Consider the following 13,264-nt stretch of genomic DNA (forward strand, 5'->3'; position numbering starts at 1 on the left):
ACTGGAAGGACTGATGTTAAAGCTGAAACTCCAGCACTTTGGCTATCTGAGGCTAAGAGCTGACTCATTTGAAAAGACCCTGACGCTGGGAAAGATTGAAGGCACAAGGAAAAGGGGATGACAGGATGAGATGGTTGGATGACATCACTGACTCAATGGACACAAGTTTGAGTAAGCTCTGGGAGTCGGTGATAGACAAGGAGGCCTGGCATGCTGCAGTTCATTGGGTTGCAAAGAGTTGAACACGACTGAGTGACTGAACAGAACTGAACTGAGGGTATGATTTAAAAGCCGAGGTTATGAACCTATGCACTGTGGATTCTACCGTAGCTTGCTGAGAATGGGTTTCAGATTCATCCAATATAGAACCAACAGCAGAGCTTCTCTGAATTTGATTATAAGCGAGCAAAACACCCTGCAGAGGCAACGACAACTGAACTCCCAGAAAAATAGTGATCCCTCTTCTCCTTTCTATGATTCTGAGTAGGGGCCTGAGGAGGCAGGTATGAAGGCTGAGTAAAAGAAGTAGCCAGGTGCCTTTATTTATTCATTTGTCCACCGTGTACTTAGAATCTACAAGGTATTCTGTTAAACATCACAAAGAACACAAGGATGAAACAGACAGGAATTTTGTCTTCCAAGGTTCTCTAGGGGAGACCCCCTCTCCATCCTCTTTTAATAGAATAGGATTTGCCAACATGGGCTTAATGAGTTAGAAACCTAAATACCAGCCAGTGGAATCCAAACACAAGAACACTGGATTTAATTATTAGAAGCAGGCAGGATACATCATTACACAGTTGTCTACACAAATCCACAGGCTTGAAGAATATTAATAATACCTACCTTTCTTTCTCTCTCTCTTCCTTCTCTCTCTCTCTTCCTTCTGCCTCTCTTTCCTTCTCTCTCTGTCTTTCTACATGGATTACATTAGCATGTGAAAGATTACTAATTGCTGGATCAGTTAGATGTATCGCTGTGTTTTTAGAAAATTATTCCTGCTAAAGAAATTCTTTTCATCATTTCCACTTTCAGATTTATAATACAGGCTTGTCCTTTAACAAGTAAGTATTCTTTTCAGGGAAATGTGCAGCAGATGTGGCAAAACAAATGTAATATTCTTGGACGTGGACTAGTTTGGATAATAATTAAACTTTTCTTTCTTGTACTTGGACTTTATTCTTTCAGTAATTTCTCGGTCCACATCAAATTTTCAGGAAGGTTGAAGTGATCATTTTATGTAGCTTATTCATAAATCTCCAAATAATTGGCAATAAAATTCTTGTAACTTTTTTTTTTCAGGTTTTTGTGTTTAGGAGCTGTTGATTTATATTTCCCCTAATCTTTCCTGGAAGAGAATAACTCAGTATTTTCCATTGGGTTTTCCTAAATACCAGTAACTTGCTTTTCAACTGATAATCTTAACCCAACCACCTCTCAAAGAACTATAATATCTGTTAAGTGCCAGTGCACAGGCAGGGGACAGAAAAGAATCTGAAAGAAGGTGGGCATTGGAGTCGATCCAATCTGAATTCCATATAAAGTCTGTGACACTGTGTAATTCTATATAAATTACTTAATCTCACTGACCCTTATGTTTTTTTTTGATCTGTAAAACAAAGATAGACTGCACATTGAAAAATTAGTATGAGAATTAAGTACAATTCTCTAAGTACAAAAGAAAGCAGGGAGCCTGGTACATAATAGGAGTTCCTTAAATAATAATTTCCCTTTGCTTCCTCTTAAACATGACAATGATAATGCTCAGGATTTGATTAATAAAACATAAATAGTTACGGCTGCAAACTATTCAGGTCCCAATCAACTTTTCAGACACATATATGTAGAAGATTTGGCATGTCTCCTCCTTTTTCTTAATGGAAACAAGCACCCCACATTAAGGAAAATAAAAATCTGGTGGTGGGGGGTGGGGAACCACCTATAATTTCATCGTCCTAGCACCACAGCTGTTTCCATTTTTGTCATGGTCTGGCTTTTCTACAAAGCGGTCACATCTCCACTGCTGCAGTCAGGGTGTGCTCATCATGAAGGTACTAAAAAATTTATTTCAGGGAGCTGCTGAAGAAGAAATCGAAGGCTGCGGAGGTGTTAAAGTTCTCTCAGGATATTGTTCGAACGTTTCTTCACAGAAACTCCACAAAGAACTCCTCTGCAGTTTTCGCTACCCGGGGCTGTTTCTTTAAATTGTTTGACGTCAGAGAAGGAATGCTATAGCAACAGTCTGTCAAACTGGATTTAACTCAGAAGAAAGATGGGGGTGGGGGGAGAGGAAAATTGCTCCCGGGCGGCACTGACTTCAGAGGAAGCAAACTGGGTAGATGCATTCATTTTATGACATTTTAAACATAAAACAGCCCTAGAAATCTGGAAAAAGTCGGTTGCATGTGGTTTAACTCATGCAGAGATGAGAGAATTGACAGGGTTATCTGGAAGGCCCGGTTTCATCAACGAGAGCAGTAACAATAACTTCCAAGCGTTGATCATTTATTCAGAGGCAGGCTCTGTGCAACCGTTACCTCATTAAAAAATTTCGCACCTTCACGAGGTAGGTACACTAGCCCTACTTTGCCCACGATGAAACAGTCCATGAGACGGTACACGGTCACACAACTAGCGACAATAGAGCTGGGATCCCAAGGCAATTTTGGAAGTCTCAGGGCTTCAGTTCACAGAATGTGAAACCTAAATGGAACCTTGAGGTCTCCTAAGTCAGCCCCTCTATCCAGCCCAAGAGCAAGCTGAGGCCTGCGCGGTGGCAGGAAGGAAACTGGCCACATCACTTGGGCGCTCCTCAGAAGTGTGCTCCGGAGTCCAGGCGCCTCACCAAGAAAACGAAACTGCCCGGGGAATTAATGTTTTTCTTCTCCTTCTAGCAGGAAACGAGAGAAAAAATAGGAAGCAAAAGCTGCGCGCCGCGCCAGCAGCTTTCGCCCCCCGACCCCGGACGCGCAAGCTCCAGGATCTGCGCGCGCCCGGGGCGCGTCCCCGCCGAGTCCGCGCGCCTCGTGCCTCGTGCCTTGCGCCTCGAGCCACGTCCCCGCCCCGGCCCCGCGCGCCGCGGAGTTGGCTGCTGGGCGGCGCGGGCCTGGGTGTGGTCGGCGGATCTTCGCGGCGCTGGTCTTCGCGGTGCACTGCGCTCTGCACGCTGGCTTCGCGCGCCAGGGGCTGCTGAGCGCCCAGCCGACCTCCGCACCCACAGTCTACGCGGGCCCCAGGTCCCTCCAGGTAGGCGGCGGCTGCGCGAGCTGCAGCTCGTCGGTGCGTCCCGCTGGGGCAGGAGTCGCCGCGGTTCCGCTCTGGCGGAACCCGGCCCGAGAGGCGGCGCGGGGCCGCCCGGGCGGAACCCGGCTCTGGAAGGCGGCGCGGGGTCGGCGAGGTCCCTCCTGACTCGAAGACTGGGGACTCCGGGAGGCGGACCTTGCCTGGGAGGGACGGGGCGGGTGCGCCTCGATGGCACTCTGCTCGGGTGCGGGGACCGCCGCTCGGCCGCCGCTTCAGGCACTTCCTGGGCGGCTCGGACCGCTGGCTCTGGGCAGCGAGGGGCGGTCAGTGGTCCTTGGCCTCCAGACCCCTAGTTTCTCTCCGCGCCCGGAGGCCCCTCCAGGGTATTGGAACGCGAGTTCTTGTTTGTCCCGAGAATAGCGGTTATTCAGGGCTGCCCAGAAGGGTTATTGGGTGGTGAGCGCTGGGAGAGAGGAAAGTTCTCTACCGAGTGCTAAAAATGAGTCCAGTATTTTCATGTTAGATTTATTTTGAAAAGGATGTGATGATCAATATTTGGTGGATATTTGGTGGAGGTGGAGATTAAGGATTTTGAATACTTGTAAGTTCAGTACATGATAAAATGTTTTTTCCTTTTCTCTCCGTAGTCTTTTTCTGCTTGGCGGATTCATGTTGATGTATGGCAAAACCAATACAATATTGTAAAGTAATTAACTTCCAATTAAAACAAATAAATTTATATTTAAAAATAAAAAAAGATTGCCTTGTAGTTTTATTGCTATTTGGTAGAGGAAGATAGAATTTCCCAAAGTTTAAGAACAGACTTTCATTTGTTTATGGAAGCAGTGCTTTGTTATTGTGCGTCTCTCTCTCTCTCTTCCTTTTTTTCCCCACTCCTTCCTTTTCTCTTAGTAAAGGGTGTGGATGCGTCTTTCTCCCTCCACAAGCAAAATAGCTCTGTCTGTGGATTAGCACCCTGCTGGAAAGTTTTCTTAAGACATTCTGCATTGCGTTGTTGATGCATTCTAATCATCTTAGTATTGCAAATTGAGATTGTGACCTTTAAGCGCATCTTCTAGAACAGAAGTAGACCACACACCGATTTACTAAGATGAAAGAGAAATCATTACTAGTTGTCAAGGAAAACGACGGTCTATAGGATAAAATTGTATGCTTTGAGTCTCATTGCCATTGCACATATTAAGACTCTTATGTGGGGCTTTGGGGTTATTACTGATTCTAGGCACTGAAAGTTTATTGTATTTTTCAGTATTTAGTTAAAGGTCATTTAAGACTTTCCATGTTACATTTTGGTTTGTAGATTACTTTGAAAGTAAAATAGAAACTTAGAATACTGCTTTATTCAGTGTCCTTAATTCTCTTGTGTGTATACGAATTTATAAAATTATAAGATTGGGTAATATTGCTTGTAATACATTTATGTTCATTTCTTTGTGAGCTGTAGGCATTCCTTAGTTTACTCTGAGTTATTACTTTCTCCAGCTTTATTGAGATATAATTGATACAATTAACATATAACATTGTGTAAGTTTAAAGTGTACAAAGTGATCATTTGATATATAAATTGCAAAATGATTGTGGAAGTTAAGGTTAGTTAATACATCTATCACCTGCTATAATTAGCTCTGTGTGTGTGTGTGTGTGTGTGTGTGTATAGGATATTTAAGATCTGTTCTACGGAGCTTTCAAGTATGCAGTGAAAGTGTTAGTTGCCCAGTTGTGTCTGACTGTTTGCCTCCCCATGGACTGTAGCCCACCAGGCTCCTCTGTCCATGGGATTTTCCAGGCAGGAATGTGGGAGTGGGTTGTCATTTTCTTCTCTAGAGGATTTTCCTGATCCATGGATTGAACCTGGGTTACTCCCGCATTGTAGGCAGATTCTTTACCATCTGAACCACACTGTAGTCACCATGTTGTACATTAAATGCCCAGAAGGTATTCATCTTATAACTAGAGGTTTTTAACGTTTGATCAACATCTCCCTAGAATGGTTTCTTTTAAATCACTGGCACTTTAGTATGTCAGCATATATTTTTATACCTTTAAAAATAGATTCTGGGACATTCTGAAAATTGAGAATTGGAATTACGTGGACATTTTTTTTTCTCTTACCAAGTACCACCTGCGTATGTGCATGATCAGTTGGGTCCCACTCTTTGTGACCCCGTGGACTAAGTAGCCCACCAGGCTCCTTGTCCTTGGAATTTTCCTGGCAAGAATACTGGAGTGGATTACTATGACCTCCTCCAGGGTATCTTCCTGACCCAGGAATTGAACCCAAGTCTCCTATGTTTCCTGCACTGCAGGCGAATTCTTCACTGCTGAGCTACCCAGAAAGCCCCAAATACTGCCTGAGATGGTGTGATTTCACAGATTCCTTTCAGGCATGTTATTGTAGCACTTTACGTTGTTAATCTGCGTTTATCATAGGAACTACTTATTAAACATATGTTCTGGGCCAGGTGCAAGAGGCACAAATTCGATCCCTGGTTCAGGAAGGTCTCCTGGAGAAGGAAATGGCGACCCACTCCATTATTCTTGCCTGAAAAATTCCATGGACAAAGGAGCCTGGCATGCTACAGTCCATAGGGTCACAAAGAGTTGAACACGCCTGAGTGTGCGCACTCATCTGGGCCAGGGGCAGTGCTGTACGTTACTCTGTTTATGTCCTATGTTAACATGGTAAAAAGGACATTATCCATTTCTACAGGTAAGAAAACTGTGGCTCTGAGATGTTAAGTAATAACTTGCCAGTGGTTATGTAGCTATTAGGTAATTCATTTGGGATTTAAGGCCAGACCTCTCTGTGAAGTTTATGTTCTTCCCTCTGTGCCACACTGATAGCATCATGAGGAATAACCCTGTTACTCATTAGCATATAAGTAAAATTTCCAAGATGTTCCTAGAGATGTGAGCTTATTTTTCTAGTGCGATCATTGTTGTCTGTCAGTGCTATTATACAGGTCCTCGTCTTAGCCATTCTCTTCTCACCTCTTTTCCTCTTAAATGTCGTCTTAGCCATTCTCTTCTCACCTCTTTTCCTCTTAAATGTCTAGCTCAAGTTTGAAACTTCCCTCTTGCCAGGGCAGAATTTCTCCTACTGCCATTGATAGGTTGTAATTGTTTAGTTGCTAAGTTGTGTCCAACTCTTTTGTGAGACTCCTCTGTCCATGGGATTTCCCAGGCAAAAATACTGGAGTGGGTTGCCATTTCTTTCTTTAGGGGATTTTCCTGACCCAGGGATTGAGCCCATATCTCCTGCATTAGCAGGTGGATTCATTATTACTGAGCCACCAGGGAAGCCCAACATTAGTAGGTAGGGTTAGCTTAATTATCCTTCTAAATAATAACCCTATTTTTATGTGAGTTCTCTAGAGCCATAGATATTAGTAATTTGGAAGGTTTCAAACAGTATGGCAGTCTATTTTGGATTATGGGACTTCTTCGATGTCCCTCAAATTAAGCCAGAAAGAATTTTGATGGATATTTCCTTCTGTAATTATCCTGTCCCTTCTACATCTTCACTTTCAGTTTCTGTGGAATTATTTACAAAATAATTCAAACATTCTGTTATGTCTTCCATCTTAAAATTCTTTCTTGATCCAGTATTCTGTCCCATTTCTCTGTTCCATATGGAGAAAACATAATATTTTGATATAGCAAAAGTAAATAGAGAAGAGATAACCGTAAATTAATTAGTTATCTGTGGGAAATGGGTAAGAACAGAGTAAAAGGGATGGTGGAGGGAGTGGCTATGCTCTGTCACACCTTTTTGTGTAGTTATGAGTTTTGGAAACTTTTTAATATTTTATATATTTCTTAAATGAAATTAACAAGGTTGGGAAGGAAAAAACTTCTAAAACTGAATACAGACAGCAGCAGATGAACTGACTGTACTTTAATAACAAATTCTCAGAATAAAAAGAAAATGAATCCAAGTAAACTTTTAACACAGAATTTGATTAGATACCTTTAACCTAACATAAAAGGACTTACAAAAATAAAAACAAGAAATCTTGAACCAAGTGTAGTAGGCTGTTATGTATAGTGGTAGAGAAATAGCAGTTTTACAATTGTTCTGTGTGTATTGTAGGACTGAGCAAATGAGTAAATTCCTTGCTATGTTGGGAACTAGGATTTTCACTATAGAAGAAGGGAAATAAAAATAGGAAATAGAAGAGGGCAGTGAAGACCTCGGCAATGTTGGATGGGAATTAGAGTTATCCATATGAACTTGTGATTAAAATATCCATTCATACAGACATGCATATAATTGCTAATTCTGTGTAATGAAAGGGCTAGAACTAATGACACCCTAGTAGCAGTGAACGCAGCTAGTTTGCCCAAAGCTAAATGGCAAATTCTAGGGCTCAGTTCAGTTCAGTCACTCAGTTGTGTCCGACTCTGCGACCCCATGGACTGCCAGGCTTCCCTGTCCGTCACCAACTCCCAGAACTTACTCAAACTCATGTCCATTGAGTCAGTGATACCATCCAAACATCTCATCCTCTCGTCCCCTTCTCCTCCTTCCTTCAGTCTTTCCCAGCATCAGGGTCTTTTCAAATGAGTCAGTTCTTCACATCAGGTGGCCAAGGATTGGAGTTTCAGCTTCAGTATCAGTCCTTCCAATGAATATTCAGGACTGATTTCCTTTAGGATGGACTGGTTGAATCTCCTTGCTGTCCAAGGGACTCTCAAGAATCTTCTCCACCACCAGAGTTCAAAAGCATCAATTCTTCAGGGCTCAGCTTTCTTCATAGTCCAGCTCCGACATCCATACATAACTACTGGAAAAACCATAGCCTTGCCTAGAAGGACCTTTGTTGGCAAAGTAATGTCTCTGCTTTTTAATATGCTGTCTAGGTTGGTCATAGCTTTTCTTCCAAGGAGCAAGCCGTCTTTTAATTTCATGGTTGCAGTCACCATCTGCAGTGATTTGGAGTCCCTCAAAATAAAGTCTCTCATTGTTTCCATTGTTTCCCCATCAGTTTGCCTTGAGTCATGGGACCGGATGCCATATTAGTTTTCTGAATGCCAAGTTTTAAGCCAGCTTTTTAACTCTCCTCTTTTACTTTCATCAGTTCAGTTCAGTTCAGTTCAGTTCAGTTGCTCAGTTGTGTCTACCTCTTTGCGACCCCATGAATTGCAGCACGCTAGGCCTCCCTGTCCATCACCATCTCCCGGACTTCACTCAGATTCACGTTCATCGAGTCAGTGATGCCATCCAGCCATCTCATCCTCTGTTGTCCCCTTCGCCTCCTGCCCCCAATCCCTCCCAGCATCAAAGTCTTTTCCAGTGAGTCAACTCTTCCCATGAGATGACCTAAGTACTGGAGCTTCAGCTTTAGCATCATTCCTTCCAAAGAAATCCCAGGGTTGATCTCCTTCAGAATGGACTGGTTGGATCTCCTTGCAGTCCAAGGAACTCTCAAGAGTCTTCTCCAACACCACAGTTCAAAAGCATCAATTCTTTGGCGCTCAGCCTTCATCACAGTCCAACTCTCACATCCATACATGACCACTGGAAAAACCATAGCCCTGACTAGACAGACTTTAGTCGGCAAAGTAATGTCTCTGCTTTTTAATATGGTGTCTATGTTGGTCATAACTTTTCTTCCAAGGAGTAAGCGTCTTTTAATTTCATGGCTGCAGTCACCATCTGCAGTGATTTTGGAGCCCCAAAAAATAAAGTCTGATACTGTTTCCACTGTTTCCCCATCTATTTCCCATGAAATGATGGAAACGGATGCCATGATCTTTGTTTTCTGAATGTTGAGCTTTAAGCCAACTTTTTCACTTTCCTTTTTCACTTTCATCAAGAGGCTTTTTAGTTCCTCTTCACTTTCTGCCATAAGGGTGGTGTCATCTGCATATCTGAGGTTATTGATATTTCTCCTGGCAATCTTGATTCCAGCTTGTTTCTTCCAGTCCAGCATTTCTCATGATGTACTCTACATATAAGTTAAATAAGCAGGGTGACAATATACAGCCTTGACATACTCCTTTTCCTATTTGGAACCAGTCTGTTGTTCCATGTCCAGTTGTAACTGTTGCTTCCTGACCTGCATACAGATTTCTCAAGAGGCAGGTCAGGTGGTCTGGTATTCCCATCTCTTTCAGAATTTTCCACAGTTTATTGTGATCCACACAGTCAAAGGCTTTGGCATAGTCAATAAAGCAGAAATAGATGTTTTTCTGGAACTCTCTTGCTTTTTCCATGATCCAGTGGATGTTGGCAATTTGATCTCTGGTTCCTCTGCCTTTTCTAAAACCAGCTTGAACCTCAGGAAGTTCATGGTTCACGTATTGCTGAAGCCGGGCTTGGAGAATTTTGAGTATTACTTAACTAGCGTGTGAGATGAGTGCAATTGTGCAGTAGTTTGAGCATTCTTTGACATTGCCTTTCTTTGGGATTGGAATGAAAACTGACCTTTTCCAGTCCTGTGGCCACTGCTGAGTTTTCCAAATTTGCTGGCATATTGAGTGCAGCACTTTCACAGCATCATCTTTCAGGATTTGAAATAGCTCAACTAGAATTCCATTACCTCCACTAGCTTTATTCGTAGTGATGCTTTCTAAGGCCCACTTGACTTCACATTCCAGGATGTCTAGCTCTAGATGAGTGATCACACCATCATGATTATCCAGGTCATGAAGATCTTTTTTGTATAGTTCTTCTGTGTATTCTTTCTATCCCATCTTCTGCTTCTGTTAGGTCTATACCATTTCTGCCCTTTATTGAGCCCATCTTTGCAGGAAATGTTGCCTTGGTATCTCTAATTTTCTTGAAGAGATCTCTAGTCTTTCCCATTCTACTGTTTTCCTCTATTTCTTTGCACTGATCACTGAGGAAGGCTTTCTTATCTCTCCTTGCTATTCTTTGCAACTCTGCATTCAAATGGGTATATCTTTCCTTTTCTCCTTTGCTTTTTGCATCTTTTCTTTCTCAGCCATTTGTAAGGCCTCCTCAGGCAACCATTTTGCCTTTTTGCCTTTCTTATGCTTGGGGATGGTCTTGATCACTGCCTCCTGTACAGTGTCACAGACCTCCGTCCGTAGTTTTTCAGGCACTCTGTCTATCAGATCTAAGCCCTTGAATCTCCTTGTCACTTCCACTGTATAATCATAAGGGATTTGATTTAGGTCATACCTGAATGGTCTAGTGATTTTCCCTACTTTCTTCAATTTGAGTCTGAATTTGGCACTAAGGAGTTCATGATCTGAACAGTCAGCTCCCGGTATTGTTTTTGCTGACTGTATAGAGCCATCTTTGGCTGCAAAGAATATAATCAATCTGATTTTGGTGTTGACCATCTGGTGATGTCCATGTGTAGAGTCTTCTCTTGTGTTGTTGGAAGAGGGTGTTTGCTATGACCAGTGCATTGTCTTGGCAGAACTCTGTTAACCTTTGCCCTGTTTCATTCTGTACTCCAAGGCCAAATTTGCCTGTTACTCCAGGTGTTTCTTGACTTCCTACTTTTGCATTCCAGTCCCCTATAATGTCCAATAATGAAAAGGACATCTTTTTTGGGTGTTAGTTCTAGAAGGTCTTGTAAGTCTTCATAGAACTGTTCAAGTTCAGCTTCTTCAGCATTACTGTTGGAGCATAGACTTGAATTACCATGATATTGAATGGTTTGCCTTGGAAACGAACAGAGATCATTCTGTCGTTTTTGAGATTGCATCTAAGTACTGCATTTCGGACTCTTGTTGACCATGATGGCTACTCCATTTCTTCTAAGGGATTCTTGCCCACAGTAGTAGATATAATGGTCATCTGAGTTAAATTCTCCCATTCCAGTCCATTTTAGTTTACTGATTCCTATAATGTCAGTGTTCATTCTTGCCATCTCCTGTTTGACCACTTCCAGTTTGCTTGATTCATGGACCTAACATTCCAGGTTTCTATGCAATATTGCTCTTTTCAGCATCAGACTTTACTTTCAGTTCCAGGGCTGGAGAAGGGAAAATACAAGATGAGGATGGAACACAAAGTAAGGAAGTGTTTTTTAAGAAAATGGGGGCATGTCAAATCTGAGAGAATTGGGGCATCACAATGAGTAATATCAGTAATGGATTATAACTGATTGAATACAATCAGAATCCCCAAGTCCATAAAAATAAATAAGAAAAAGGGAAAAATTCTTCCTGGTGGACAGCCAATAAAAACTGTAGAAGGAACAGTAGGTAGAAAAGTCACTAGTTTGCAACCATTATGGTAATACTGAGTCAGGCAGATGTTACTAGTGGAGGAAGTTGGATGGAGGAAAGGATATCACCAGTTTCCAGTGGACTCTCTTGAGATTAATGACCAAGGGGGATACAGTAACTTCACAGTGGAGAAGTCTGTCAGGCATCAATCACCACAACCAAGTGATCAAAATTAATATCACCAGTAGTGGGAAAAACATGTTCTTCTTGACGCACTTGAACTAGGGAATGGCGTTACTTTCCTGTGGTATTTATAAAATGCATAACCAAAATCTAATCACAAGGAATCAATAGACGAATTTTAATTGAGGATTGTTCTAAGTAACTGGCTTGTACTCTTCCAACATGCTAATGTTGTGAAAGACAAAGAAAGGCAAAGGAACAGTTTCAGATTAAAGGAAAGAGACCTGCGAATTAAATTCAGTGCAGAATCCTGGATTGGATCTTGAATTGGAAAATCCACTCTAAGAACATTGTTGGGTTGTTGGCAAAATTTGCATACGTACTGAATATTAAATAATAGGATATCAATGTTAAATTTCCTGAATTTGTTCATTGTACTGTAGTTACAGGGCTTCTCAGGGGGCGCTAGTCATAAGGACCCCGCCTGCCAATGCAGGAGACGTAAGTAACGTGAGTTCGATCCCTGGGTTGGGAAGATCCCCTGGAGGAGGGCATGGCAACCCAATCCAGTATTCTTGCCTAGAGAATCCCATAGACAGAGGAGCCTGGTGGGCCACAGTCCATAGGGTCACGAAGAGTCAGACACAACTGAAGTGACTTAGCACAGCACTGTAGTTGCATAGGAAAATGCCCTTGTTCTTGGAAGGATACACAGTGAATTATTTAGGAGTAAAGGGTCAAAATACCTTCAGTTTACTCTCAAATGAATAAGCAATAATGATTATTACATATAAAGAGAGCAATGAAGCAAAGGTGGCAAATGTTAACGGTAAATCTAGGTGAGTGGAATAAGAGTGTTCACTGTGGTAGGTGGTGGTTTAGTAGTGAAATCAATGTCTGACTCTTTCTGACGCCATGGGCTATAATCCACTAGTCTCCTCTGTTCCATAGGATTCTCCAAACAAGAATACTAGAGTGGGTTATCATTTCCTCCTCCAGAGGATCTTCCCCATCCAGGGATTGAACTTGAGTCTCCTGCATTGCACACAGAGAGTGAGCCACCAAAATTTTTCGACTTTAAGTTTGAAATTTCAAAAACAGGCAAGTTAAAACTTCGAAAACTAATAAAGCTACCTTGTGTTCAGAACTTTTTCAAAGGTTGCATTTCGCCTGTGTCTGCTTCTCAACTCCTCACTTCCCATTTTCTTCTGAACCTGTTCCAGAGACTTTATCTTTCCTGTGCCCCAGAACCATTCTTCTCAGTGTCAGCAGGGGTGGCAGATCTCTGAACCACGCAACTCCTTCCTTGTAGAAACATTCTTTCCCTTGACTTCCGGGACACTAATTCTGATCTTCATCTGGCCTCACTGGCTATGGCTTGTAATTCTTTTCCAGCTCAGTTAATGGTATCACCGTCCACCCAGATGCTCAAGTTTAAAACTCCTAAGAGTAATCCTGATTCACTCCTCCTATGTTTATTGGCAAGTATTATGGGCTCTATCCTAAAGAAAATCAACCCCGAACACTCATTGGAAGGACTGATGTGGAAGCTCCAATACACTGGCCACCTGATGCAAAGAGCTGACTCATTAGAAAAGACCCTGTTGCTGGGAAAGATTGAAGGCCAGAGGAGAAAGGGACGACAGAGGGCAAGATGGTTGGATGG

General features: G+C 42.4%; 1 protein-coding gene across 3 annotated transcripts in view; it reads left to right on the forward strand.

The window, feature by feature from the left end:
* Positions 1–2,263: 2,263 nt before the first annotated feature.
* The window catches only part of GNB4 (G protein subunit beta 4), a 70,592-nt gene continuing 59,591 nt past the window's right edge, over positions 2,264–13,264 (forward strand). Inside the window, exons 1-2 of one of the 3 annotated variants that reach the window (XM_069579760.1) lie at positions 2,264–2,566; positions 2,895–3,246. The gene's annotated coding sequence lies outside the window, so the exon portion shown is untranslated. Of the gene's footprint in view, positions 2,567–2,642; positions 3,247–13,264 lie in introns of those variants that run through there. The other 2 variants (XM_069579750.1, XM_069579770.1) reach the window with 2 other exon arrangements.

The sequence above is a fragment of the Ovis canadensis genome, chromosome 1 (assembly GCF_042477335.2).
Source record: "Ovis canadensis isolate MfBH-ARS-UI-01 breed Bighorn chromosome 1, ARS-UI_OviCan_v2, whole genome shotgun sequence".
Classification (NCBI taxonomy): domain Eukaryota; kingdom Metazoa; phylum Chordata; class Mammalia; order Artiodactyla; family Bovidae; genus Ovis; species Ovis canadensis.